Consider the following 25,453-nt stretch of genomic DNA (forward strand, 5'->3'; position numbering starts at 1 on the left):
GAAGTACATTTTTACAGAAATGGAGGTAGATGCATGAAATAGTCTCCCAGTAGAGGTGGTGGAGACAAAGACTGTGTCTGAATTCAAGAAAATATGGGACAGGTGTGTGATCTTTGGGAGAAGAGGAGATAGTGGATGCTGTGGATGGGCAGACTAAATGGGCCATTTGGCCTTTATCTGCCATCATGTTTCTTTGTTTCTATCAATCAATGATTATATTTTAATTTCTTATTTTTGCTGGTAAAGCATGCAATGAACAGCTAGAAATCAGTGTCTGAACTGTACATAAAGGGTAAAATGTTTGAGCCAGAAAATCCGAAAGGCAGTAAACACTAGTTTCAGACAAGCTGTGGAAAAAAGCCACATTAATCAGCTCAAAAGCATATAGATGAAAACATTTATCTATGTTTTACAACCCTAGCAACAAGTCAGTGTGGTTTAATGCTTCTTAGTATTATATTTCCTACCTGTCCAGCTCATTAAAGAGAAAGCATGAAATACAGAATCCTCCAGGGGAGGCTCTCTAATGTGGTTGAAATTATTCATTTGAAAATTTTGCATGTTTCCTTATTTTCAGATTTTAAAATAAAATGATTGATTTGCAAATGCTGTCTTGCACTATTTTTTTTTTTACAGCTTAGTATGACTGGGACCTTGTTGAATTTTTATGTCATTGTGTGATTGAGGCCCATGCTGATGCAAAAGCAGGCTGTGAAAGAATGTTGCATCAACAGGAAGAAACTACAATTGCAGCTGTCTTATAATTTTTTTACACCAAATTCCCCCTCCCCCCTCCTTTACAAAGCCATGCTAGCGTTTTTAGTGCCAGCCACGGCGGTAACAGCGCAGACCCTCATAGGAATTCTATGAGCATCGGAGCTGTTACCGCCGCAGCTGGCGCTAAAACCGCTAGCACAGCTTTGTAAAGGATGGGGATTATTTTTTAAAATTGATGACTGGCAACATTAAGAAAAACAGCTTAATATTTTGCAAATTGTTACCTCTATGGTGGTGCAAATTGTGGTGCACTTTTACTAAACGGCATTATGCACTAAGGGGTCCTTTATTTAAAGTGTGCTAACCAATTTAGCACGCGCTAAAGATTACACATACATGGTTTAGAAACAATTGCTCCCATCAGAAATAAAAATTATTTGACCTGATCAACTTTATTCAAAATGGGTGGTGACATGTGTTCATGTGGTAATTTTTTTTTTTGTTAATGCCTACATTATTAATGTCAGCATTAGTGCTTGAACCAAAAATATTATTCTCTTACATTGGATAGGTACTCATCCACAAAAGGAAAAAAAAAAAAAGCATTCTCAGCCTAAATAATTAACAAAATTTATTGTTAAGTATGTCAAGTAACTATTCAAATATGAGAGGCACTCCGATTCACTCTTTATTAAAAAAAAAACAAGATCCATATTAAAAAAATCTTTATAGACAAATCACTTGTTTATCTTTCACAGATCTTCTCAATGCACCAAAATAAATATGGATTGTGTAACAATTCTTCTAAAATATCTTGTAAATCATATGATTTTATTTTATTTATTTTTAAAATTTCTATACCGTTTTTTCAAAATGGTTTACAAGGAGTTACATACATAAAATTTTAAGAGTCTATACAAGATAAAAATAAAAACAGACAAATTCAGTCTTACATAAAATCAATTGCTGAAAGAATTGCGTCTACATAGTTGAGTCTTTAACATTTTCATAAATGGATTCCTCTCTCCACATTTTCAAATCTGGCTAACAAGGCCATTCCATGGCTTGACTCCTGCACATGTGAAAGTCATGGCATTTGTTTCCACATATTTAGGGTTAGCCTTTGTTTTCAGCAATATGATGATATTAAATATTGTGAGATCTCTTTTGAGAGTTTTAGATAATATTCTTATATTAGTCATCTATACGTCATACATGTTAGGCTCTTATCAAAGTTAATGTTAGGATCATAACTTATCTTATTCCACTGATCTCCAACTTTTCATCTCCATGCTGAAAATCCATATGTTGCTTAATTATACAGAACAAAAAAGGATTGGCAGTACCCCATGGGCTCCTTTTACGAAGGTGCACAGTAGCGGCTAGCGGTAGAGGCAGTAGCGGCTAGCGCGTGTCATTTTAACGTGTGCTATTCTGCACGTTAAGGCCCTAACACACCTTCGTATAAGGAGTCCAATATCTAGCTCAAAGAACATTCACTGAACACAAGGTAAGAATAATGATAATAATGATAATAATAAATAAATAATCATGATGACTGAGACCAATGATGTACGGGGCAGAACTTACTTAGGTTTTTCTAAAACCTGGTGCTGGTCATCTATGAGTATCTGTCCAGGGCCAAAAAAGTCTTTTGCTCTCCATGTAGGCCCGTACTGAGGTGTCTCATGTTTATTTATTTATTATTACCATTATTAGCATTATTCTTGCCTTGTGTTCAGTGAATGTTCTTTGAGCTAGATATAGGGTACTGCCAATCCTTTTTTGTTCTGTTATATTATATTTTGGTAGTTTTGTTTAGCGTTTTTTTCAATACTTAATTGTACAGCCACATATGCAGCTCAATGCAGTGTATTTATACAGAAATCTGAACAAGAACAAACCAATTTTATATTTTAAAAAGTATTTGATCAAATTTTAAAATATGTCCAAGCTAACTATGCATTCACCTTTTAGTTATATGCATATTATACTGTACAGCAGCTTTCAGACATATTTGTAAAATAATGGCTTTTGAAAACAACAGGAAATACTCCCAAGAAGGGAAATGAATGATTTTCCCCCTCCTTTACAAAGCTGCGTTAGTGTTTATAACACCAGCCATGGCGGTAAGAACTCTGATGCGCAGAGGAATTATATGAGCATCGGAGTTCTTAGTGCCACCGCCGGCACTAAAAATGCTAGCACAGCTTTGTAAAGGAAGGGGGTTCATTAATTAATATTTTATCACTAATAATAAAACTGTAAGCGTGTTCCGTGATCCGTAGCTCCGTGGCTGGCGGAATGTTAAAGGGTGCAGCTCATGCAGAGCGTGCACACATCCGGAGTGCATGCGGCACGTGCACACGTTCGGAGCACGTGCGGCACTTGCGCACGTTCGGAGCTGACATCGGGGAGAGAAGGAGGCAGCGGCGACTGAGCTACGGAGCGAGGGGAGGGAAGGCCACAACCACTGTCGCTCCCTCTGCCTCTATGGCCTTCTCCTCTTCCTCCACTCTCTCCTCTGGGTCAGAACACCGTTGCAGCTCTTTGCCCACCCGGCACTGCTGGGGCAAAACAGAATGGGGAGAGGGGAGAGCGAGACAATCTTCCACGCCTTTCGATTGGCCAGACAGCTGTCAAAGAGGGTGGAGCTCATTGGGTCCAAGAGCTGTCAAAGAAAATGCCCTTAAGGACCTCAGCTCCATGCCCTGAAAGCCTTCAAATGGGCGAGCAGGTACTTTGGGATTCCGGAGATTATTGGCTACTGCGGCCACATTCTAAGCCACTTACTAAGCCACTAAATGTCAGGAACCTGAACCTGTGAAATTGGTGGCCATTGTTTGCCCTAATGCAGGTCCTTCCCATGTGTTAAACCTATTTTTACCATGATTGTAAAAACCCTGTTTTTCTGTTTATTTCATTAATGACCATACACTAATGTTGCAGATTTAAAAAAACTCCAAGCCTTAACTACAGTATCAAACAAAAAATATCAACATACAGACAGCGGCCAAGGAGAGAGACAGAAAGACAGACAGACACACAGACAGCGGCCAAGGAGAGAGAGAGAGACAGAAAGACAGACAGACACAGAGAGTGAGAGAGAGAGACAGACAGAAAGACAAACAGACAGCGGCCAAGGAGAGAGGGAGAGACAGAAAGACAGACAGACAGCAACCAAGAAGAGAGAGAGAGGGAGACAGAAAGACAGACACACACACAGAGCGACAGAGGGAGACAGAAAGACAGAAAGACAGTGGCCAAAGAGAGAGAGGGAGATAAAGAAAGACAGACAGTGGCCAAGGAGAGAGAGAGACAGAAAGAAAGACAGTCAGACACATCTAGTTAATGTAGTGGGCTTAAAGACTAGTTAGTAAATGTTTTACAAACACCTGAGGCAACTTTCTTGGTGCCTCTAAATTGGCAAAAATTAATCCAAACGGTGATTTCTTTTAACTAGTTTTATTCTATAAATATTTCTGTATGAAATGGGAAAATACAGTATACTGCCAGGGATGCTACCATGTGTGGCAGAAGAAGCTTCTCTAAACCACATGGATGTTTCTAAAGGGTCTAGCCTTTGAAATAATTTCTTCAGATATCAGTCTTTTGGCAATTGCTTATCAAAGGTGTTGACACAGTATCAGGCAGTAATCCACAGGCTTATCATCAAATTCCACAAGACCTCACTTCAGTGATGTAGCAACAGTTTGAAGGTCATAATGCTCTCTGAAGGTCAATTTACTGAAGCAGAATTCAAAGACTCTTCTGCACACAGAGGTGAACTTGCTGTTTTTGCTGCAGTCTACTTCAATCAGGAGTTGCTTTCTGAATAATCAAGCAACAGTTCACAAATGCTTCTAAGCTGCACTTTCCTAATCCAGAGGTGTGATAGAGTGCAGTCAACCATGGTAATTCGACTTGGAACAAGTTATTATAAGATAGAAACATAATGGCAGGCTGAAAGGTGCTGCGGACTTTAAAGACTTCAGATGTTCTGGCGAATGGAATATGCTCTGTTCTGTTTGTTCCCCCCCCACCCCCCCACACCCCTAAAGTTTATGATTTATGTGGGTCAAGTGAGCTTTTTGCAACAAAGACCACTTAGTAAAATGGAAGATTTAATACCTTTTTATATCATTCAAATATAATTAATTTTCAGGAGTTATATTCTACACATATACAAGGTTTCTGAGAGAATTGTCTTAAAGCTTTGCTAATATCCCTGTCTATTTTGTCCTGCCTTAGGGAATTTTCAGGTTGACCTGTTTAATGATGCTAGTGACAGGAGATGAGCAAATAAAAATGTTGAAAATACTAGCTGAATGATTTTGATAGATAACACACATTTTAATTTGCATTTGTAAAAGTCTCAACTGCCTTGTTTCTGTAGAACTAGCACCACAACAATTCAATATCTATCTAAATATGTAATAAGAACAATTGGAGTCTGTTTCTGGGGAGGGGGGAGGAATCTGTTTCCAGAGACTGTTGTACACATGTAGCCATATGTGTACACAGGCCAAGGCTCGGAGTGGTGGGGAGGTGTTAGGTGGTGTTGGACAGACCACTGTGAAGGAGGAAGTCTAGCATATTGAAGAGGTTGAGAAAGTGAGAATGACTTCTAGAGCCAGGAGGGGAGGAATGATAGAGGGAATATCTGCTGTGATAGGGGGACATTGTAGCTGTGGGTCAGGGGAAGGGGGGTTGAAAGTGTGAATACTAGAATGGTGGGAGATGGAATGGAGAGAATGATTCCTAGAGATGGGGAAGGGAACAGAGTGAGAGGCTCTTCCAAATGAAATTCACTGGCATTAGCTATTTTTATCTTGATATGTTATGCTATTCTTATGTTCTTATCCTGTGCTATTTATCTCAATAAAGTTGATACTTAGATAATAAAATACTGTATGCAAAGTAAACAGCCGATAACATAAGTGAAAGTTTTTGTTTTAGTTATATATTAGGTATTTGGGTGCTTACAGAAGTGATAATCTACTCCTTTTGTGTTAAGTGCAAGGAAATGGATACTTTCAAAAGTGATGTGTTTTCATCTGAAACAACATAGGAAATGTAACCAGAACTGTCAGGAAAACCGTGATAATTGTAAGTTCTGGAAACTTTGATAAATTCCTTTCTTTGTTGAATCCTAGGACTTACAATTCAGAATACCTGTGTCAAACTTCCATGTATTATTATACTATCAGAGGCATTGTCCAAGCCTTCTCCAGAATCTTGTTGTCCAACTGGGGATTCATTTCAGAAATTCTGTGAAACCGTATTGTAGGAAAGCAAAATAATCAATTGGACCCTGTGCCTGGAAACATCTAGCAACTTTTCAAGAACATTCTGAGCCTTTTACTGAAAAATTTGATGACACTCAAGAAGCATTTACAGAGTTACCCTGTGCATGAGGGAGATTTTAGGCCAGTTCCGAATTTCTGATAACCATATCCTGATGCATAGATTTCAAGGATTCCATCTGATGCTCTGCCAAAGACCTATATTTTCCCTAATCTTCAGATGCCTATTTGGACCAGTCAGCAAGAAGAAATTATCTTATTTCCTATTTGTTTGCAGAAGGAGATTAGAAACCTCCAATTAGCTTGCAATGAGCTACAATGAATACAACCGTTAAACACAAAACTCCAGGTAACTAAGAGGTAACATGTTTTAGCACTTATTGGTCCATCCTACCCCTCTTCAACCAGCCTAAAAGTCTAGAAGGCAGGGTATGAGAGAAGATCCACACAGCGTGGAAGAGTCCTTTCTGATATGGGGTTGCCATTGTAGGTGGTTGGATGATTTGAGGAAATATAATAAAGGGGTGAGGAATGTGATTTGAAGAATGTGATTCACTGATGCAAAGACTGCTGTAAAGAAAAGAGTGGCAACTGGGATGACATTTTTCAGGGGACTTCCAGAAAAAAAAAAAAAAACAGGCTCAATGTCACTGAAGTGGCATATCAAGTTTTATTAAAAATTTCTTATACCGCTCAATCAAACTTCTAAGCGGTGTAAAATTAAAATTGTTTACAACCGAAAATAAGACAACTGGTTAAAACTGACAAATGTTGACAACAGGGGATATTAGTAAATCGAGAAGGACACAAAGACTAACAGGAACAGGAGGGAAAAAAAGGAAAGAACTACAATATTCAAAGTAAAGGAACAAAAAAGGGACAAACAATAGGAAGGGAGTATGTGGAGGAATTAACTGTAAGGAGTTTAGCCCTGAAAAGGGCAGTTAAATGTCAAAAGCATCTTGAAATAGAAAAGTTTTTAACTTTGTCTTAAAATGGGATAGAGATGCTTCTTGGCGTAATATGATTAGGGATAGAATTCCAGGTAGAGGGAGAGATCACTGCAAAATTATTATTGTGTTGATATGCATTAGGTAGAGGGGATCGTTAGGAGATTTTGGGTTACTGAACGGAGAGCTTTTGATGGACAGTAGGGTATTGATAAATTCGGCATGATTACTTAAATGGGTTTTGAATGTTAGTAAAAGGATTTTATAAGTAATTCTATATTCAAGTGGTAGCCAGTGTGCTTTACAAAGAAGGGGGGAGACATGATCATATTTTTTAGCATTGAAAATAAGTTTTATTGCGGTGTTCTGCACGATTTGGAGGTGTCATTTATTTTTTTGTTATGCATCTGAAAAGAGTGTTACAATAATCTAGCAGGATATTACTAAAGAATTAATTAGAGTATTTAAAGAAGAGGGTTCCAGTAATTTTGTGAGGGTTCTAATCATTCTTAACCGATGGAAACAGCATTGAACTACTGTGCTGATATGTTGATGGTACATAGATTTGCTGTCAAAAGTGACACCTAACAATTTTAGAGAGCTAATGATTTAGATAGGCAGAGACTTCAATTTGAGCGGGGCCTGTATAGATAGGCCATATTTGCTGGGGAATATCATAAGTTTAGATTTTTTGATATTTTGAGCCAGCATATTTACATCTAGCAAAGATTTTACTTTTGCCAACTTCTGGTTTATGATTTTTATTTCTGCTGAATTATTAAGATCGATTGGATATATTAATTGCTCATCGTCCGCATAAATGAACATCGTGAAACCTATGGATTGCCCTAGCATTAAGAGTGGTGTCAGATGTTGTGCGATTCTTTGTTATAAATAAACAATTACAAAAAAAAAAAAAAGAGTGGTGTCATGAAAATATTGAAAAGTAAATGGGACAATATGGAGCCATGTTGGTTTTAAAGATTCTGAGGAGTTAGAATTGAAGACAAACAAAAATGTGGCCCTCCTCTCACACTAGGTTATCCATCCATTCAGCGCTGTTTACACAGTGGTAACTAGACCAAATTTTTCAGGGCCAGATGGTGTATGTGCATATGGAATGGAAATTACAGACAAACTAATAATTATGTTTAGTTTAACCAGAAAAATTTTGTGCAACCACATTCTGAATCTAATTGTTATGCACAGTCAAATTCATAACTAATAAATAATTAACCACAATTTAATTTCCTGGCAAAAAAAACCATTGGCTTCAGCTTTATTCAGTAAATTAGACAAGGTATACATTTAATAAAGGTAACAAAAAAATACTCTCCCCAATCTTACTTTAAACTATTTCTCACTACTCTTCGGCTAGTTGGTGATGACCTAGCTGCCCAAAATATTAAAATGTTTGTTCTCTCAGGCTTCTGTGGCTAGTGTCATGATTGTTGCTTTCCATAAACAAAGTATGGCAACTAGACTAAACTAAACCTTAAATTTATAGACCGGGTCATCTTAAAAAACAATCATAAGGTGAACCAGTAATAGTAAAAAAATAAAAATTAAATGAAAAAAAATCAGATAACCCTAAATATACAAGTAATGATAAAAATAAATTTAAACAGAACAAGTTGCTAAATGCTTAGAAAATAAAAAGGGTTTTAGTGCTTTGCAAAATAATTGAAGGGAGTTCAAGCCTCTTATCATAGATGGGATTGAATTCCAACCCTCCATTAATTTAAACATGTAAGAATTCATCAGTTTTCCTTTAAATCTAATTCCCTTAAAAGAAGGGAAGGAGAGTTTTAATCTTTGTGTATTTCATGAGAAACAAGATCTTTGAGCGTTCCAGATTAACGTAATCAAAGGAGTAAAAATACAAAACAGGAGTTTTTAAACGATACAAGCACATTTAAATTGAATCCTGAAGCAGACAGGAAGCCAGTGTAGTCTTTCCAGCAAAGGGGATACGTGGTAAAATTTCCATTTCCCATAAATCAGCATGGCCACAGTGTTTTGTATCAATTGCAATTTTTGCAAGTTGCCTTTAGTTAATCCTAAGTAGATAGCGTTGCAATAAACCAACCTCGCTAGTATAACAGATTGTACCAAAACTGTAAAGTGTTGATGATGAAAGAATGCCTTAACCCTCTTCAGCAGTGGCATACCAAGGGGGAGGGAGGGCAGTCCACCCCGGGTGCAGCCTTAGGGGGGGGTGCACAGCCGGACAGGTCCGGAAAATTCCTGGGCTGCGACGGCACTCAGCAGCATTGGTGCCTTCCCCCTCTCCCTGCGACAGCACTGAGCGGCATTGGCGTCCCCCCTCCGCAATGGCACTCAAGTTCGGCCTCCTTCTCCCAGCATCAGCAGAACTTCAGATCGGCAACAGGTGCTCAGTCAAAAGCTTCCCCTGACTCAGCTTCCTGTTTCCGCCCGGGCAGTTCAGTCAGGGGAAGCTTTTGACTGAGCACCTGTTGCCGATCTGAAGTTCTTCTGATGCCGGGAGAAGGAGGTTGAACTTGAGTGCTGTCTTGGGGCAGGGGAGGCGCCGATACCGCTGAGTGCCATTGCAGGGAAGGGGGGCCTTGCCGATCTTGTTGCCAAAATCGGAAAGGTGAGGGAGAAAGATGGGCCTGTGGTGGATAGAGAGATTGAGAGAAGGGGCAGATGATTGAAGTGGAGAGAAGGGGGCAGAGAGAAGAGGGCAGATGATGGAAGTGGGGGAAAGAGAGAGAAGGGGCAGATGATGGAAGTGGGGAGAAGGGGCAGACGATGGAAATGGGGAGAGAGAAGAGGACAGATTATGGAAGGAGGGGGGAAAGAGAGAGAAGAGGGCAGATGATGGAAGTGGGGGGAAAGAGAGAGAAGGGGCAGATGATGGAAGTGGGGAGAGAGAAGAGGGCAGATGATGGAAGTGGGGGAAAGAGAGAAGGGGTAGATGATGGAAGTGGAGAGAAGGGAGAGAGAGTAGAGGGCAGAGGATGGAAGGAGGGGATAAATAAAAAGAGGGCACATGATAGGGGAAAATGATTGAGTTAGGGAAATACTGGAGGGGGTGAGGGAAAGAGGTGGCGAGCTGTAGGTAGACAATAAAAAAGGAAATTGATGAGAGGGTAGTAAGAACGTAATCTAGATGGATGCAGAAAATAAATTGAAAAGGAAAATGAGGGAAGAAAGGGATTGCAGAAGAGAGGTGTGGGAGAGGGAAGGAGAGGAGAGAGATACCAGACCAATGGGGGTGAAAGGAGAGATGGAAGGGGGAGGCATACAGTTTCTGGAAGGAGCATAGAAGGAGATAAGATGCCATATAGGGGCAGAGAGATGGCAGACAGTGGATGGAAAGAAGAGAATAACAAGAAAATGAGGAAAGCAGAAACCAGAGAAGACAAAGGTAGAACAAAAATTTTCTATTTATTTGTTGCTTTAGGAGACATATGTCACTGTTTCTGTGGTGTTGCATTGTATGCAGAGTCCAGCTTCTTGCTGGTTCAATTTAACCTTTGTCTATGTATTTCTATTTTATCCCCTCTTTTACAAAACTGTGGAGCGTTTTTTAGCACCAGCCGTGGTGCTCTGATGCTCAGAATTCTATGAACATCAAAGCTGTTACCACCGTGGCTAAAATCCACACTACAGTTTTGTAAAAGAGGGATGACATCAGTGGCGTACCTAGGGTATGTGGCACCCGGGGCCCATCATTTTTTGACACCCCCCCCCCCCATGGAAAAAAATATTTTTTGTAATAACCATGAAATGTAATAAATGGTCAGAATAGAACAGGCAGTGAAAATTTTCTTATATTCCAAACATAACATAACATAAATTATGTCTGAATTGTCATGACATCAGAAGTACATATGGAGTAGTTACAGGTGATGTTTGGGACAGTTCTGATTGTGTTAGTTCAATTTTATGTGTTTTTTGAATAGAAAGGTTTTTATTTTTTTTTTGAAGGTTTTGCAGTCTATGGTCGATGTCAATTGGTTGTAGAGTTGGGGTCGAGTGTTGCAGCTCGAATGGCTAGGAGGTTGTCGAACAGTTTTTTTCTTTCGACGTTTTTGGTTGGAGGGTGTGTGAATGGTGCGTGAGTTCTCCTATGTCTGTTTGAGGTGAATTGAATTATTTAGCTGAAGAAATTAGTTACCCCCTCATCCCACACACATTAATTCTCTTTCATTATAAAAAAACATTGATAAGTTCCCAGAAAAAAAATACATTAAAATAAAAAGTGAAAACAAAGGCCCCTACAGATGAGAACATAACATAAGAATAGCCTAACTGGGTCAGACCAATGGTCCATCATGCCCAGTAGCCCATTCTCATGGTAGCCAATCCAGGACACTAATACCTGGTCAAAACCCAAAGAGTAGCAACATTCCATGCTACCGATCCAGGGCAAGCAGACACTTCCCCCATGTCTTAATAACAGATTATGGACTTTTCCTCCAGAAATTTGTCCAAATCTTTCTTAAAACCAGCTACACTATCTGCTTTTACCATAACTTCTTGCCACTTCATTTTTAAGTTTAGATCTTTCCTTTCAAACAGAGACCTTGCTAGATGTCAAATACAGCACAAGGTAACTTCACATGGACTTAGCTGTGCAGGAAATGTGAATCTCCTCATACACCCACCATATAGTGCAAAAATGTGCAAAGATCTGTTTATTTCTTTCGATCACTACATAGCCTAATGCCACACAAGCAGTGCTGTACAAACATATTCTATAGGTCAATGCTAAGGATAACAAAGTTTCCTTCTTGGACCAGAAGGAGATACTGATAAACCACTGGAAGAGATTCCAAAACAACACTCAAAGACCCACTCAGTGTGTGAACCAGTTGAGTGGAGTGGACTAACTGGGGGGTGGAAATGGGCCCGGAGTTTGCTCAGCAGAATTTCCCAGACCACCTCTTCCTCTCAACACATTGACATGCTGCCACCACCACCACTAGGAACACCTCACTGGGTAGGCCAGCTATGCTATAAACTTTATAAAACACATTATTATATTTTCTTATAAAGCACATATTTTAACTGAACTCTCTGACATCCTCAGCCTTTCCATTCACAAAAATAGAAGGAAGAAAAGTTCCCATTTCCTGCTGTCTCATGTCCCCGGCCTATACAATATTTTTTTTCTGCAGACCCTTCAAAAGTCTGACAAAATCCTCGTTTCACTTGCATTATAAAGTACTGAGGATGCCATCTCTCCCCAATCCCAGGTCCTAAAGTCTAAGACAGTAGTGCAAACTAATACTGCCAGATTCAGGAAAAAAAATTTTTGATTCGATTCAGCCTATTGAATTGGTTTTTCAATTCGATTTTCCTGCCCAGTTGGGTGATTTTTTTCAAAACTCGTGGTGGGTTTTATAGCTTTTTCACCCCCTTTGGCTTCTCCTAACCACACTGGCGCTATGGTGTAAATAAAATAAAGAAACAAAAAGGACTTTTCCTCTCTCTGTTAAATCCTAGCTCACGTTTGCAGTCCAACACCAGCTCTGGCAGGATACACATTTCAAATCTGACATATTATAATCACAAAACAGAAAATAAAATTAATTTTTCTACCTTTTGTTGTCTGGTTATATTTCAAATCTTGTTGGTCCAAGGCTCTGGTTTTCTTTCGATAACTTGCTTGCCAGGGTCTCCTTCTTTCTTCTTTCTGCATGCTAACCATCCATCTGCCAACTCTGTCCTCCCTTTCCATTTCCCTTCCCTCCCCAGGAAGTCTGGTATCTTTTCTTTTTTTCATCTCCCTCCACAGATCCACCTTTTCTTACCCCACCACCCCAGAGTCCACCATCTCTCCCTTTCTTTTCCCAATTACCCTTCTATCCAGTATCTCTATCCCTCCTCCACACCATCCCTTGTGTCCAATTTCTCTCCCTTTCTGTTTCTTCCCTCCCTAAATCCCATGGTCCATCATCTCTCTCCCTCTCCTCTATTTTCAGACCCATTATTTCTTCCCCCCCAAAGTTTGGCATATGCACATCTCTTTGAACACCCCCTTCCCTCTGTGTACTTCTAAACCAGGGTCCCCCCCCAAAGGCCTGTCCCCCCTTAAAAGTCTGCCTGTCCCCCCTTGAAGGCCTGCACCCCTCTTGAAGGCCTGTCCCACCCCCTTGTAGGCCTGTCCCCCCTTGAAGGCCTGTCCCCCCCTTGAAGGTCTGCACCCCCCGAAGGCCTGCACTCCCCGAAGGCCTGTCCCCCCTTGAAGGCCTGACCCCCCCTTGGCCTGCCTGCCTGTCCCCCCTTGAAGGCCTGTCCCCCCCTTGAAGGCCTGCACCCCCTTGAAGGTTGGCACCCCCCCCAAAGGCCTGCACCCCCCTGAAGGCCTGTCCCCCCTTGAAGGCCTGTCCCACCCCCTTGTAGGCCTGTCCCCCCTTGAAGGCCTGTCCCCTCCCTTGAAGGCCTGCACCCCCCGAAGGCCTGCACCCCCCCGAAGGCCTGTCCCCCCACTTGAAGGCCTGCCTGCCTGTCCCCCCCCTTGAAGGCCTGTCCCCCCCTTGAAGGCCTGCACCCCCTTGAAGGCCTGCACCCCTTTGAAGGTCGGCACCCCCCCGAAGGCCTGCACCCCCCCTGAAGGCCTGTCCCCCCCTTGAAGGCCTGTCCCACTCCCTTGTAGGCTTGTCCACCCCCTTTTAGGCCTGTCCCCCCCTTGAAGGCCTGCCTGCCTGTCCCCCCCTTGAAGGCCTGCACCCCCTTGAAGGTCTGCACCCCCCCCGAAGGCCTGCACCCCCCCTTGAATGCCTGCCTACCTGTCACCACCCTCCCCCTTGAAAGCCTGCCTGCCTGCCTGTCCGCCCGCCCCACCCTGAAGGCCTGATGCCCCGACCCACCCCGAAGGACCGTTCGTCCTCCTGGCCTCCCCGCACTACCTATGAAGCAGCCGCAGCAGGATCGCGATGTCAGCTATCCCTGCGCTGCTTAGGAGCTGCTTCCTGCGCTGCGGTCCCGCCCCCTCCTCTGACATCAGAGGAGGGATGGGATCGCAGCGCGGGAAGCAGCGCCCAAGCAGCTCAGGGATTGCTGACGTCGCGATCCTGCTGCGGGCTGCTTCATAGGTGTGCTGGAAGGTCAGTGGGGCGAGCGGTCCTTTGGGCGTGGGGGGGACTGAGCGGCAAGGCCGGGAACACCCTCTCAGGGCTGGCACCCCCGCCCCCCCCCCCCCCTTGGTACGCCACTGGATGACATATTCCATACTAGGCAAAGGTATTTTCTGTGTTCTGTGTGTTCGAAAGACATGGTTTTCTGTTAGGATTGACAGTGTAGGATTGATCTGTACTGGTCTGGCTTGTTTAGTTTTCCAATGGGTGTATTGATGTTGTACTGCTCACTGCATATGTAAGATACTGCCTTTTCCTAGGTACTCATGTGTGACATGTGGCTTGTCACTAAAAATCATGTTTTTCGTACAGATGGGGAGGGGGGGGTGCCAAAAAATGATGGGCCCCGGGTGTCACATATGCTAGGTACGCCACTGCTCTTTAGCTTACACAAACTAAAAAAACATTTCTTGACCAGAGAATTTATTTGATCTTTAAACATAAGTGAAGAGTCTAAGAGAATTCCCAAAACTTTTGAAGAAGATTCAATTTGTAATTTAATTCCTGAGGCTAGTGTTATCATAAGAGGGAGGTAATCGAGACTTGGCCCTATCCACAGAAGTTTCGTTTTTGCTTCATTCAATTTCATTTGTACCGACAGTGCCCAATTCTGAAGCTTGGAAATACAATGGTTTACATTGAAGGCAAGGTTTGAGAGATTCGGGACTACTTTAAGCAAAATGAAAATGTCATCAGGCTATGTAAAAAGAATCTCCAGAGCTGATGGCTTAAAGTTCTTCAAAGTACTCATGCAGATATTAAAAAGGATTGTCAACAAAGCGGATCCCTGTGGGACCCAAGTAGATCTCCATGATGTTGACATTATGCCAACCATGCTTACTGTATAAGAACGTAGTACCAAAAATTTATTAAACCGATCCAAAACTACCATATCAAGATCTATATCTGAAAGTAGGTGGATCAAGATATCGTGGTGTACTACATTAAAGGCTGTGGAGAGATCAAACTGCAGCAATAGAGCATACTTGTTGCACAATTGCAGCTGCTGAACCCTTGACAGTAGAGAGATCAAAGAGTTTAGGTACTGAAATTGGAGCGAAAACCATATTGAAATGGATAGATGGAAAAATTATCTAAGTAAAATGAAAGTTGGCTAGCAACAATGTATTTGATCAATTTTGTTAATAACGGTATGTTGACAATTGGCCTATAATTTGAAGAAATAGTGGGATCCAAATAAACTTTTTTCAAGAGAGGTGTAAGGACGATTTGCCCCATATCAGTGGAAAAAAAAAAATCTATTTTCTAACACATGATTTACTAAAGCAGTTATCCATTTAATAGCCTGAGGAAGAATATTTTAGAATAAGTTTGATGGAAAAGGATCCAAAGTACATTTACATTTCCTTAATTTGTCACATTATTGTGCAACTTGGGATTCGGTTACAAACTCAAAAACACACCAGAATCTATCAGATGGGGACCCCGAGGTATGAATATCTGGGTCCAGAATAAGATGATTAAAGTTTACTACAGGGAAATAATTTCTGCTCATTCAAAAGAAATTCAGCACAAAAAGCGCTGGGACTGGGGATAAATGCCTTCTCAATCCATCTAAAAGTTTCCAACCCCCCCCCCCCCTCCTGTTTTTTTTCTGACACAATTTTTTAAATGTGACCAGTCTTCCCTACCAGAATTTAAAATTGTGTCCAATGGACGTTCCCACCAAAATTCAATTTTAGGTTACCACTGAACCGTGAAAACAGGAAAAGGGCTAAATCAGGGCAAGTGGCAAGGAGCACAACTGTCATGCTCCTTTGGCTCTGGAGTTTGAAAAGAAGTGATGGGACTGCATTCCAGGCAGTTCCTCCAGAAATTGAGCCCTGCTTAACACACAGAAAACATTTTTACCCTATAGCAAGTGCAGTGACAGCACAGATGCACTCACTGCCTCCTATTTAGGAGGCATCAAATGCATCTGTATTATCTGTATCAGTGACAGTGCGTGATAAGGTATTATGCACTAACTGCAAGTCACAGTTTATGCCTATTTTCCACCTGCAATCTGTCCATTTCTGGCTCTAATTCATGGTAGAAAAACAAAACATGGAGGAAATGCTATTCAAAAAGGAAAACGTGAAAAAAATCATACAAAATATAATATGCAACATGCTTTCATAAAAATATATATTGAATTCAAATTTTTTTTAAATCAAACTTATGTTAATATAATTTGTCAAGTAAGAATATTATGCTCAGAGACATGGAGGAAAAAGGGGAACAAGTTCCCCCAAAAAAACCTCACCACCCAATCATTGCTGTACCTTCAAATAAACAATAAGGGGCTCATAATAAAAAAAAAAAAAAAAAAGTCTAAAAAGTGGCCTAAATGGGTACTTGGACGATCAAAAAGCCCGATCGTCCAAGTACCCATAACCAAAGCTGGTTTTAGACGTATCTAAAAACAGCTTAGGCCTTTCCCCTGCCTCTAAACGCAGAGCGAAAAGAGGTGTTTTAGAGGAGGGGAAAGGGCAGGAGGTGGGCGGGAGGTGGGCCGACCTACACCTAGGCGTACAGCAGGTATAACCAAACCTTTTGAAAGGTTTCCCAGTAGGCACTTATACGTTTTGACAGACCAAGTCAAAACAGGTATAATTGCCTATAAAGGGCCAGCGGAGCTGATGGCAGCTGGCATGATCAGCTCAGCGGGCAGGCAACCTACCCACCCCCCTACTGCAACCATCGTGGCAGGAGAGACGGCTCATTTCCCCTGCCGCGATGCGATCACCCTTCTATCCAAACTGCTGTGACCCGCCAACTTCTACAGGTACGGGGAGTGGGTTGGGGGGTCGAGGGGTTGGCAGGGGGGTCTCACTGGTCATCGGGCGGGCCGATCGGTGGTTCAGAGGGGTGATCGTGGGAGGGGGTACATCGAGGGCAGGAGGGCCTGGGATTCCTCCTACCCATATCTTAGTGGGGGTGGGGGTAGGGGGTTCGCTGGCCAGGAGGGAGGGTCGCAGCTCACTGGAGCAGGAGGGCTTGGGCTTCCTCTTGCCCCAATCATTGTGGGGGGTCGTGGCTTGCCGGGGAAGGAGGGCTTGGGCTCCTTCCTGCCCCAATGTTGTTGGGGGGAGGGGTGGAATCTGTAACAGGTGTTGTTTTTGACAGACACTGGTTACAGAATTCAGATTTTAGGTGAAAGACTGGCTCCTCCTTCAACTAAAAGCCCTTGTTTTGGGCTTTTTTTTTAGGTTGATGATATGGTGTAAGTTTAGACATAGTGGTGGTCTGGGTGTTTAAACAGCTGAATGTAGAGGCAGGCCATTATAAAAAAAAAAAAAAATTCCTATTGGACATTTTTTGATAATGGACATTTTCCCTGCTTCTACTTTCTTTTTTTTAAAATTCTTTATTCATTTTCAAATTTAAAATAAGTGTAACAATATATCCAAACAAATTAACAATAAATATAACACTTAATAATCATCAATGATACAAATGATAATATTCTTATCTCCCACCCTCTCTTATCATATAATCAATACCTTATACAATATGTAACAATGAATTTACCCTCTCCTCCCCCCTCATAATTCAACTTGTAAATTTAAGGGGAAAAAAATAAAATAAAATGTCATCTAATCAGTACAATACTTTGTAAATGGCTCCCACACATCTTGAAATTTCCTGAAAAAACCCTGCTGTATTGCAATATATCTCTCCATTTTATAAACATGACATAAGGAATTCCACCAGAAATTATAATTTAATTTACTCCAATTTTTCCAATTATACGTAATTTGTTGAATGGCAACCTCAGTCATTATAAGTAATAATTTGTTATTATTTGTGGAAATCTGACTTTTTGCTCTCATTGCCATACCAAATAGCACAGTATCATATGATAATGCCACTGGGTTATCTAATAAACAATTAATTTGGTCCCAAATTGATTTCCAGAAATTCATAATAAATGAACAATCCTATATAATAAAATGCTAGCCGCGCATGCGCACGCCTATCGGCGTGCTTCCATGATCAGTAGGTCTGTGGCTGCAGGAGTGCGCATGTGCGAATCCCCAGCACTTACCTACACTCGCCGGAAGGACTGGACCCCAGCGCTGGACATCCTGCTCTCCTGTCGGCTCCTCTCACGAGCCGCACCAGCGTCGGAAAAGGCTTCCGACGCTGGTGGGGTTCGACAGGAGCGCAGTGACACCTCAAGAGGCGGGAAGGGAAGCACCGAAAAAAGACTCCAGTCGCTACTTTCTTCGCGGTCCCGACTCCAAACACCGATTCAAGCAGCGTGTGCAGCACTCTACACACGCTGCTTCGGGGCCTTCTACTGCCCTGATTTGCTCTGCCGCGTCTCTGATGATGTCATCAGGGACGTGCCAGACTAAATCAGGGCAGTAGAAGGCCCCGAAGCAGTGTGTGTAGAGTGCTGCACACGCTGCTTGAGTCGCAGGTTTGTCGGGAAAGGGGAGCAGGAGACCCCGTACTCTAAATCAGATTTCCCTTTGCCCCATTTCCCACCAGCTCAGCTTGATCCCAAGTAGCAGTACCAAAGGGCTACTGCTAGGGATCAAGAAATGCTACTTTGAAGGTGACAGTCTATGAAGTAGGAACAACTATGGATCACTCTTTAACCCCCCACTCCCCAAAGAGCAAGAGAGCTGCAATTGGACAGACTGAGGAAGGAAATGTTCAGAGAAAGAAGAGCTGAGACTGAAGAAGGAAAGAAAATTGGAGAGACTCAGGTAGGAAATGTTCAGAGAAAGAAGAGCTGAGACTGAAGAAGGAAAAAAAATAGCAATAAATACCTACAGGGAAACACAAGATCAGGAGCATACAGAGAAAAAAATACAGCATAGAGGTTTGCAGGAATAAGGAACACATAGAGAAAGTAGAGCAGAGACCCCTGCAAGAAGAGAAAAAGAGCAAAGAGACTGGGGATGAGAAAGAGACCAGACATGCTTGCAGGAGAAAAAGCAAGGCAGTAATGTTACAGCTGGAGAGTGCAAAGTGAGGAAGAAAGCAGACAGTGCTACACAGGGAAATGGAGGGGGAGAGAGACAGAAAAAAAAAATAAAAAGACACACATATATTCTAGCACCCGTTAATGTAACGGGCTTAAAGACTAGTAGAATAATAAATGATCTAAAGTCCCTGCTTCTACTTTCAACGTTTAGGGCCTTAGGCCAAAGGGGACCTAGATGGGGTTTTTTTATTATGCTCCTCTAAGTTAATACTGTGCAAGGCATCAAAAAATAAATATCATTTATCTGTTAGATAATGTTTCTTGGCCTCGACATGCCACGTTTCATTGTTTCTTCAGGAAGCCAAACAGGTATTTCAAAAGACACAAGTGTTTCTTTGGGGGTCAGTCTCTTAACCTGTTAGTTCCTTTAAAGAGCTGTTTCCTTATCATGGTATGCAGTTAGCATGAGAATTAACTCACAGTGTCATTCTATTATGATAGCTGTTACTGCGGTCTTGTGCTAATTGCCCACCCCACTTTAGTAAAATGACCCCTAACGAACTTTATAATATAGGACCTGTTTACTGATGTTCCACAAGGGTAGATTCTGTAGAAAAGTTTTTACAATGCTGCAGCATCATATTCAGGATTTTGAAATAGTTCTGGCACATTTTGTTAAATTTAGATATGGATGCAGAATTAATATGCCACAAAAACTTTTTTTATTCTGCTTTTAAATCAACATTTAAAAAAAAAAAAAAAAAATATATATATATATATATATATATATATATATATATTTTTTTTCAAAGCAGTATTCCCCTTCTCTTTTCATAAGATCTTCTCTATGCTTTTCTCATTCTCATATCTTATTTCTGCTTCTCTTTTTATTCCATAACTCACCTTCTCTTAGTATTGCTTCTATCTCATCCCAAAGGTTTACCTTTTCCTGTCATCTAAATTTTGCTCTGTTGTATTTTCTCTTTCCTCATCTTTCCTTTTCTCTGTCCTCTCTAATCCTACTTCCCAGTAACTTTTCTATCCTACAGCTGTTCTCCCTTCCCTCATCTTCATTGTTTTGGATCGATGAAGATATGTTTTTGTTATGACAGTCTTTAATACTGTCTATAACCTTTATTAATATTTTGACCTTAAAATTTAGGACATCATATAGTATTACCCAAAATGACTGGGCTTTACTGCTGGCAACCGTGTGGACATCGCCACAGGAACAGTCTGTTCATGTAAAAGCAAGCCAACGTATCTGGACTGTTGCCTCTGATAAATCTGTGCATGAGGTCATTGAACAAACTAGGTAATGAATTGTATGGACAGCAGGGCGAATGTAGCAGCTGAGAGCTGGAAATAGTGACCTTAAGAAGTTTAGTTAAGTCAAGCTGTTTCAGGACGGATCAAACATTAATTTAGGAAGAGCTATGCAACTTCATTATAACTGAAACTTTGAAGAAAAATATTTGCATTTCTGAGGACATATTTTGGACATGCACCCCTCTCTTTACCAAACAATAGCCAAAACAACATAGGGGTATCAAAAACAGGTCCATAGCTATATTAAACTTAACAATATTAAGAAAATAATTGTACATAAAACAGGCAGAATTATCAACAATAGAACTGTACTGCCTTTGCCGGCTGAATCAAAGAATTTCATATCGCACTGGGATAAGTCCAGTTGGGTTAGATGGTAATGTTTTAGCCACAGTAGGTACAATCTTATTACCTAGCTGCCACTATCTATGGTGGCACAAAGTTGCTTTGGTAAATAACACCATTATTAAGCTGTAGATGGAGACTCACGTATCTCCCCGATAGTAGTGCCGAAGAGTCAATGGACCCCCACAACATAACCCCTAGGCTAGAACTTACCTCTCAAAATCTGCCTGAGCTGGTATGAAAAAAAATAAAAAATTCCTCACATCTAAAAATATTAGACAAAAGATAGGTGGAGAGGCAGCGACCTCAGAACCATAGGCAAAACCTTAAGCAAAGCAAAGTAGAGAGTGTGGTGCAATGGTTAGAGCTACAGCCTCAGCACCCTGAGGTTGAAGGTTCAAATCCTACTCTGGTCCTTGTGACGCTGAGCAAGTCACTTAGGACCTCTAGCAGTTTTTAGCACAGAGAGCTGTGCTGAATGGCCCGCGCTGCTCCCAATGCTCATAGGAACTCTATGGGAGTCGGGAGCAGTACGGGCCATTCAGCGTGGCTCATCCCTGGTGCAGTTTGATAGAAGAGGCAGTTAATCTTCCACCCCAGGTATATTACCTTTAAACAGCTTTTTGTAAAATGTGAATTCATGACAATGAAGACCCCCCTCTAATAAGGGAGATGTTTTTTAGTTAACTGCATTAAACAGTGTTTAATATGATTAAAGTGATAAAAATGATTATGGAACAAAATATAAAATACAAAAAGTGTAAAACATTGGATCAAATGAAGATGTATGTGCTGGTGAACTGATTCTCATTAAAACTTTGCATGACACTCACTTTGGAAACCTCTGATGATCCTGATATATAATAAATAGCGTGGGGACATATTTATATATTGGTATATTTTTCATGCCTAAATTTTGGGCTCCTTTTACCATTCTTCCGTTCCTCTACAATCTGATCTATCCTCTCCAAATAATAATTCCCCAGTCGAAACTCTCCAGTTTTCTATTAAAAATCCTCAACCTCTTAACTTCTTTCTTATCTATCTCCCTCCTCCAATCACAAAACCTTCTTTAACTGCCCTCATGTCTGCAATCATGGATTTCAGTATTGCCCACCCTAATCCTATAATTCTTGGAGACTTTAACATACATTTTAACCTGCCTAATCACCCCAACACATCAGAGCGCCTAACTTTAATTTCAGATCTCTCCCTGACACTACTGCTCTCATCCCCTACTCACTCTGCCAGACATACCATCGATATGATACTTAGCCCAATAGCAATCAGTAATATTTTCCAAAAACTCCAAACTTACTCCCTTCCTTAGTCAGATCATGTTCTTATTAACCTCTAACTAAATTCTATTACTCAACCAACCACCACTTCACAGAGCACTTATATTTCCAGAGATATCAACAAGATTACAGCCCCCGCCATCCAAAAGTCTTTTAACTTAAACCTACAAGATTTCTCAAATCTTACCATAGAAGAACAATCTTCTCTCTGGAAAACTACAACACAATCCCTTATGGACCTTGTAGCTCCACCCCAGGAAAAAACACCCAAATCACAACCCAAAAAGAAACCATGGTATAATGAAAATCTCATTCTCCTCTGCCGACAACTCCGCACCACCAAACATAAATGGCGACAAACAGGGTCTAGCAACTCCCTCCTTCAATACAATAAAATGGCTACTCAATTCAAAACCACCATACAACAAGCTAAAAAAGAGTACTATTCAAAATACATAACCACAGCTCACAACTCCTCAGCACTCTTCAGTATAGTCCGATCACTATCCCCTTATTCAAATAAGAAACCCCCCTCCCCTACTTAAACAACCACCAGCATCAGAACTTGCAAACTACATTGACAAGAAAATCAAAGATATCAGATCAAACCTAGGACAATCTACACCTACACAATTTCCAGAATCTTCTGATCAGACTAATCTTTTATCCTTCAGCTCATTCTCTAACTTTAAACTTCCATCTTTAGCTGACCTTCTTAAAGTTTTCCAATCTATAAATGCCCCTAATAACCCAACAGAAAGCATCCCTCCCATAATCCTTAAAAAAATATTTTCTATTTTTGGCCCATTTATACTGGAAATGGTAACTAAAAGTTTAACCTCCAACTTCGTCCCAAAAGCTTGGAAATCTACTCTAGTATTTCCAAAATTGAAAAACTAAAATCTAGATAATATATCACCGGCTAACTTTCGTCCTATTACCAACCTTCCTCTCATTTCCAACCTTACGGAAAAAAAAGTACATAATCAGCTCATAGAATTTATTGATAAATCCAAAGCGCTTCACCCCCACCAAACAGGTTTCCATTCCAATTATTCCACTGAATTATCCTTACTCGGTCTTATCACTACTATACACTACTTTCTCAATCACCGAAAATCTGTTCTTCTTGTTTCTCTTGACTTATCCGCTGCCTTCGACACTATTGATCACTATCTTCTTATCGATCGTCTTAGGAACTGCGGTATCACAGGTTCAGCCATACCTGTGATACCATGGTTTATCTCTTACTTTAATGAGCAAAACATTAAAGTTCACTCAAAAGAGAAAACCTCACCACCTATTTTCCAAACTTACGGTGTTCCCCAAGGTTCTATTCTCTCTCCACTACTATTTAATATCTTTATTTCTCCTCTTCTCATCCTAGCTCAATCCATCGGCTTTACAATTTTTGCATAAGCAGATGACATTCAATTACTCCGCCCTGTCGATTCTACAAAAATAAATGAAATATAAGAAATTAATAATAAACTTGACAAAATCAGTGATTGGTTCCAAATAAACAAACTTTCCCTTAACATCAATAAATCCTGTAGTATACTCTTCCCAATCAGGAACAACGAAACAATAACCGGAAAAATCTTTATTAAATCCTGCTCAGTAAAAATTGAACCAAAAATAAAACTTCTCAGAGTAACCATAGACAAAGACTTAACCTTTCACGACCAGATAAGCTCTGTAGTAAAAACTTGTTTTTACAAACTTAGGCTCATCCGCTGTTTAACTTCAATCCTTGAAACTAATGCAATCATAGCCCTCGTGCACTCACTGGTTATCTCCCATCTAGACTACTGTAACTCCCTATATAATGGACTCCCACAAAAATAACTATGTCGTTTGCAGCTTATACAAAATACAGCAATCAAACTTATACATAAAGTAGGAAAATAAGATCATGTTACTCCTCTTCTGAAAGAAGCTCATTGGCTACCCATCACCCACCATATCACTTATAAAACCTTAATGTTGGTTTTCAAAATCAAACTCTTACGTCTTCCATCTTTTCTCGACAAACTTATCATCCCTCTCTGTCCTTCTCGGACCCTAAGATCAGTAGATCAAAACTTACTGGCTGTTCCTTCCATCAAAGAATTCTACTACACTAGGAAAATTAACTTCTCTGTAGTTGCTCCAACCTTATAGAACACCATGCCACCTCAACTTCGTCATGAAAATCTTCTCGTTAAATTCAAGACCAAACTAAAAACATTTCTATTTCAAGATGCATATCATAACCTCTAAATACCTCCTCTCCCTGATGTCATATCCCCCCTCTTCCCTTTCTTTTAAATTTTGTTTTAATAATGTACTTATTGTTCCTTCCTTTCCCTTATTACCCTCAAATTCATGTAAGTTCTTGTTTATCATCTTCTTTAATGTTCACTACTCCCTCATATATATACATTTACTATTTTACTTTTTATTTTATTTTTTTTTTTAGCATTGTAAACCGGCCAGATACATGTTGATGGTTGGTATATTAAACACAATAAAACTTGAAACTTGAACTTGAAACTTAAACTTATGAAGCCGCATTAGCAGCTTTATCGCATGTACATTTTTAGCGCGCACTAATCCCCATGCTAGCCGAAAAACTACCGCCTGCTCAAGAGGAGGTGGTAGCGGCTAACGCGGTAGGCAAATTAGCGCACGCTATTAAGCGCGTTAAACCATTAACGTAGCTTCGTAAAAGGAGCCCTTTGTTACAGGTCCAGGTGCTAAGCATTATTCTATAAATCATGCCTAATTTTAGATATGGTATATAGAATAGCGCTAAGCAGGGTTTTTTCCCCATATTGAATTTTTGGGTGCCATATATAGAATGTATAAAATGTATTACATAATCTTATGATTGCTTGTATCTCTTATTTATTTGAATCCTCCTCTGTGTAAACTAAATGTATACTTAATTTTTTAATTGGGTATGGTTAAATATGCAAATACATGGGCAATAGAACTTGATAACTTGCACAGAAACATACATATTCACTACACAGATGACAATGAACTAAGTTGTATAAAGATTTTGACGTCCAAGTTTTAAACCTCTATACAAGGCTCCAGAAAGAAACATGATCAACATCTCTAAATGTGATTTCTGCAGCAATAAAGCATTACTTTGTTATCGTTATGAAAACTCGATAATGTTGGACTGCTTTTTTCCCCCTCAACTCAAAGTGCACAGTTGTTTTTAAGGTTTGAAAAATTGGAGATTAAAGACCAAAACTTTCATCTTGTGTCAGCTTTTGACAATTTCTCAGCTTATAAATCAAACTAGCAATGTTTTTTTTTTTTCTTCAGATTGCATTTTTGCTGCACAATAGATCACACACTGTACAGTGTTGAAACAAAATTGGATTGTGTGAATATTTCTTAGCTCTGTACAATGGATATGCATGCTGGATGGAGAATGAGGAAGATAGCTTGTTCTGCC

Source organism: Geotrypetes seraphini, chromosome 1, assembly GCF_902459505.1.
Source record: "Geotrypetes seraphini chromosome 1, aGeoSer1.1, whole genome shotgun sequence".
Classification (NCBI taxonomy): Eukaryota; Metazoa; Chordata; class Amphibia; order Gymnophiona; family Dermophiidae; genus Geotrypetes; species Geotrypetes seraphini.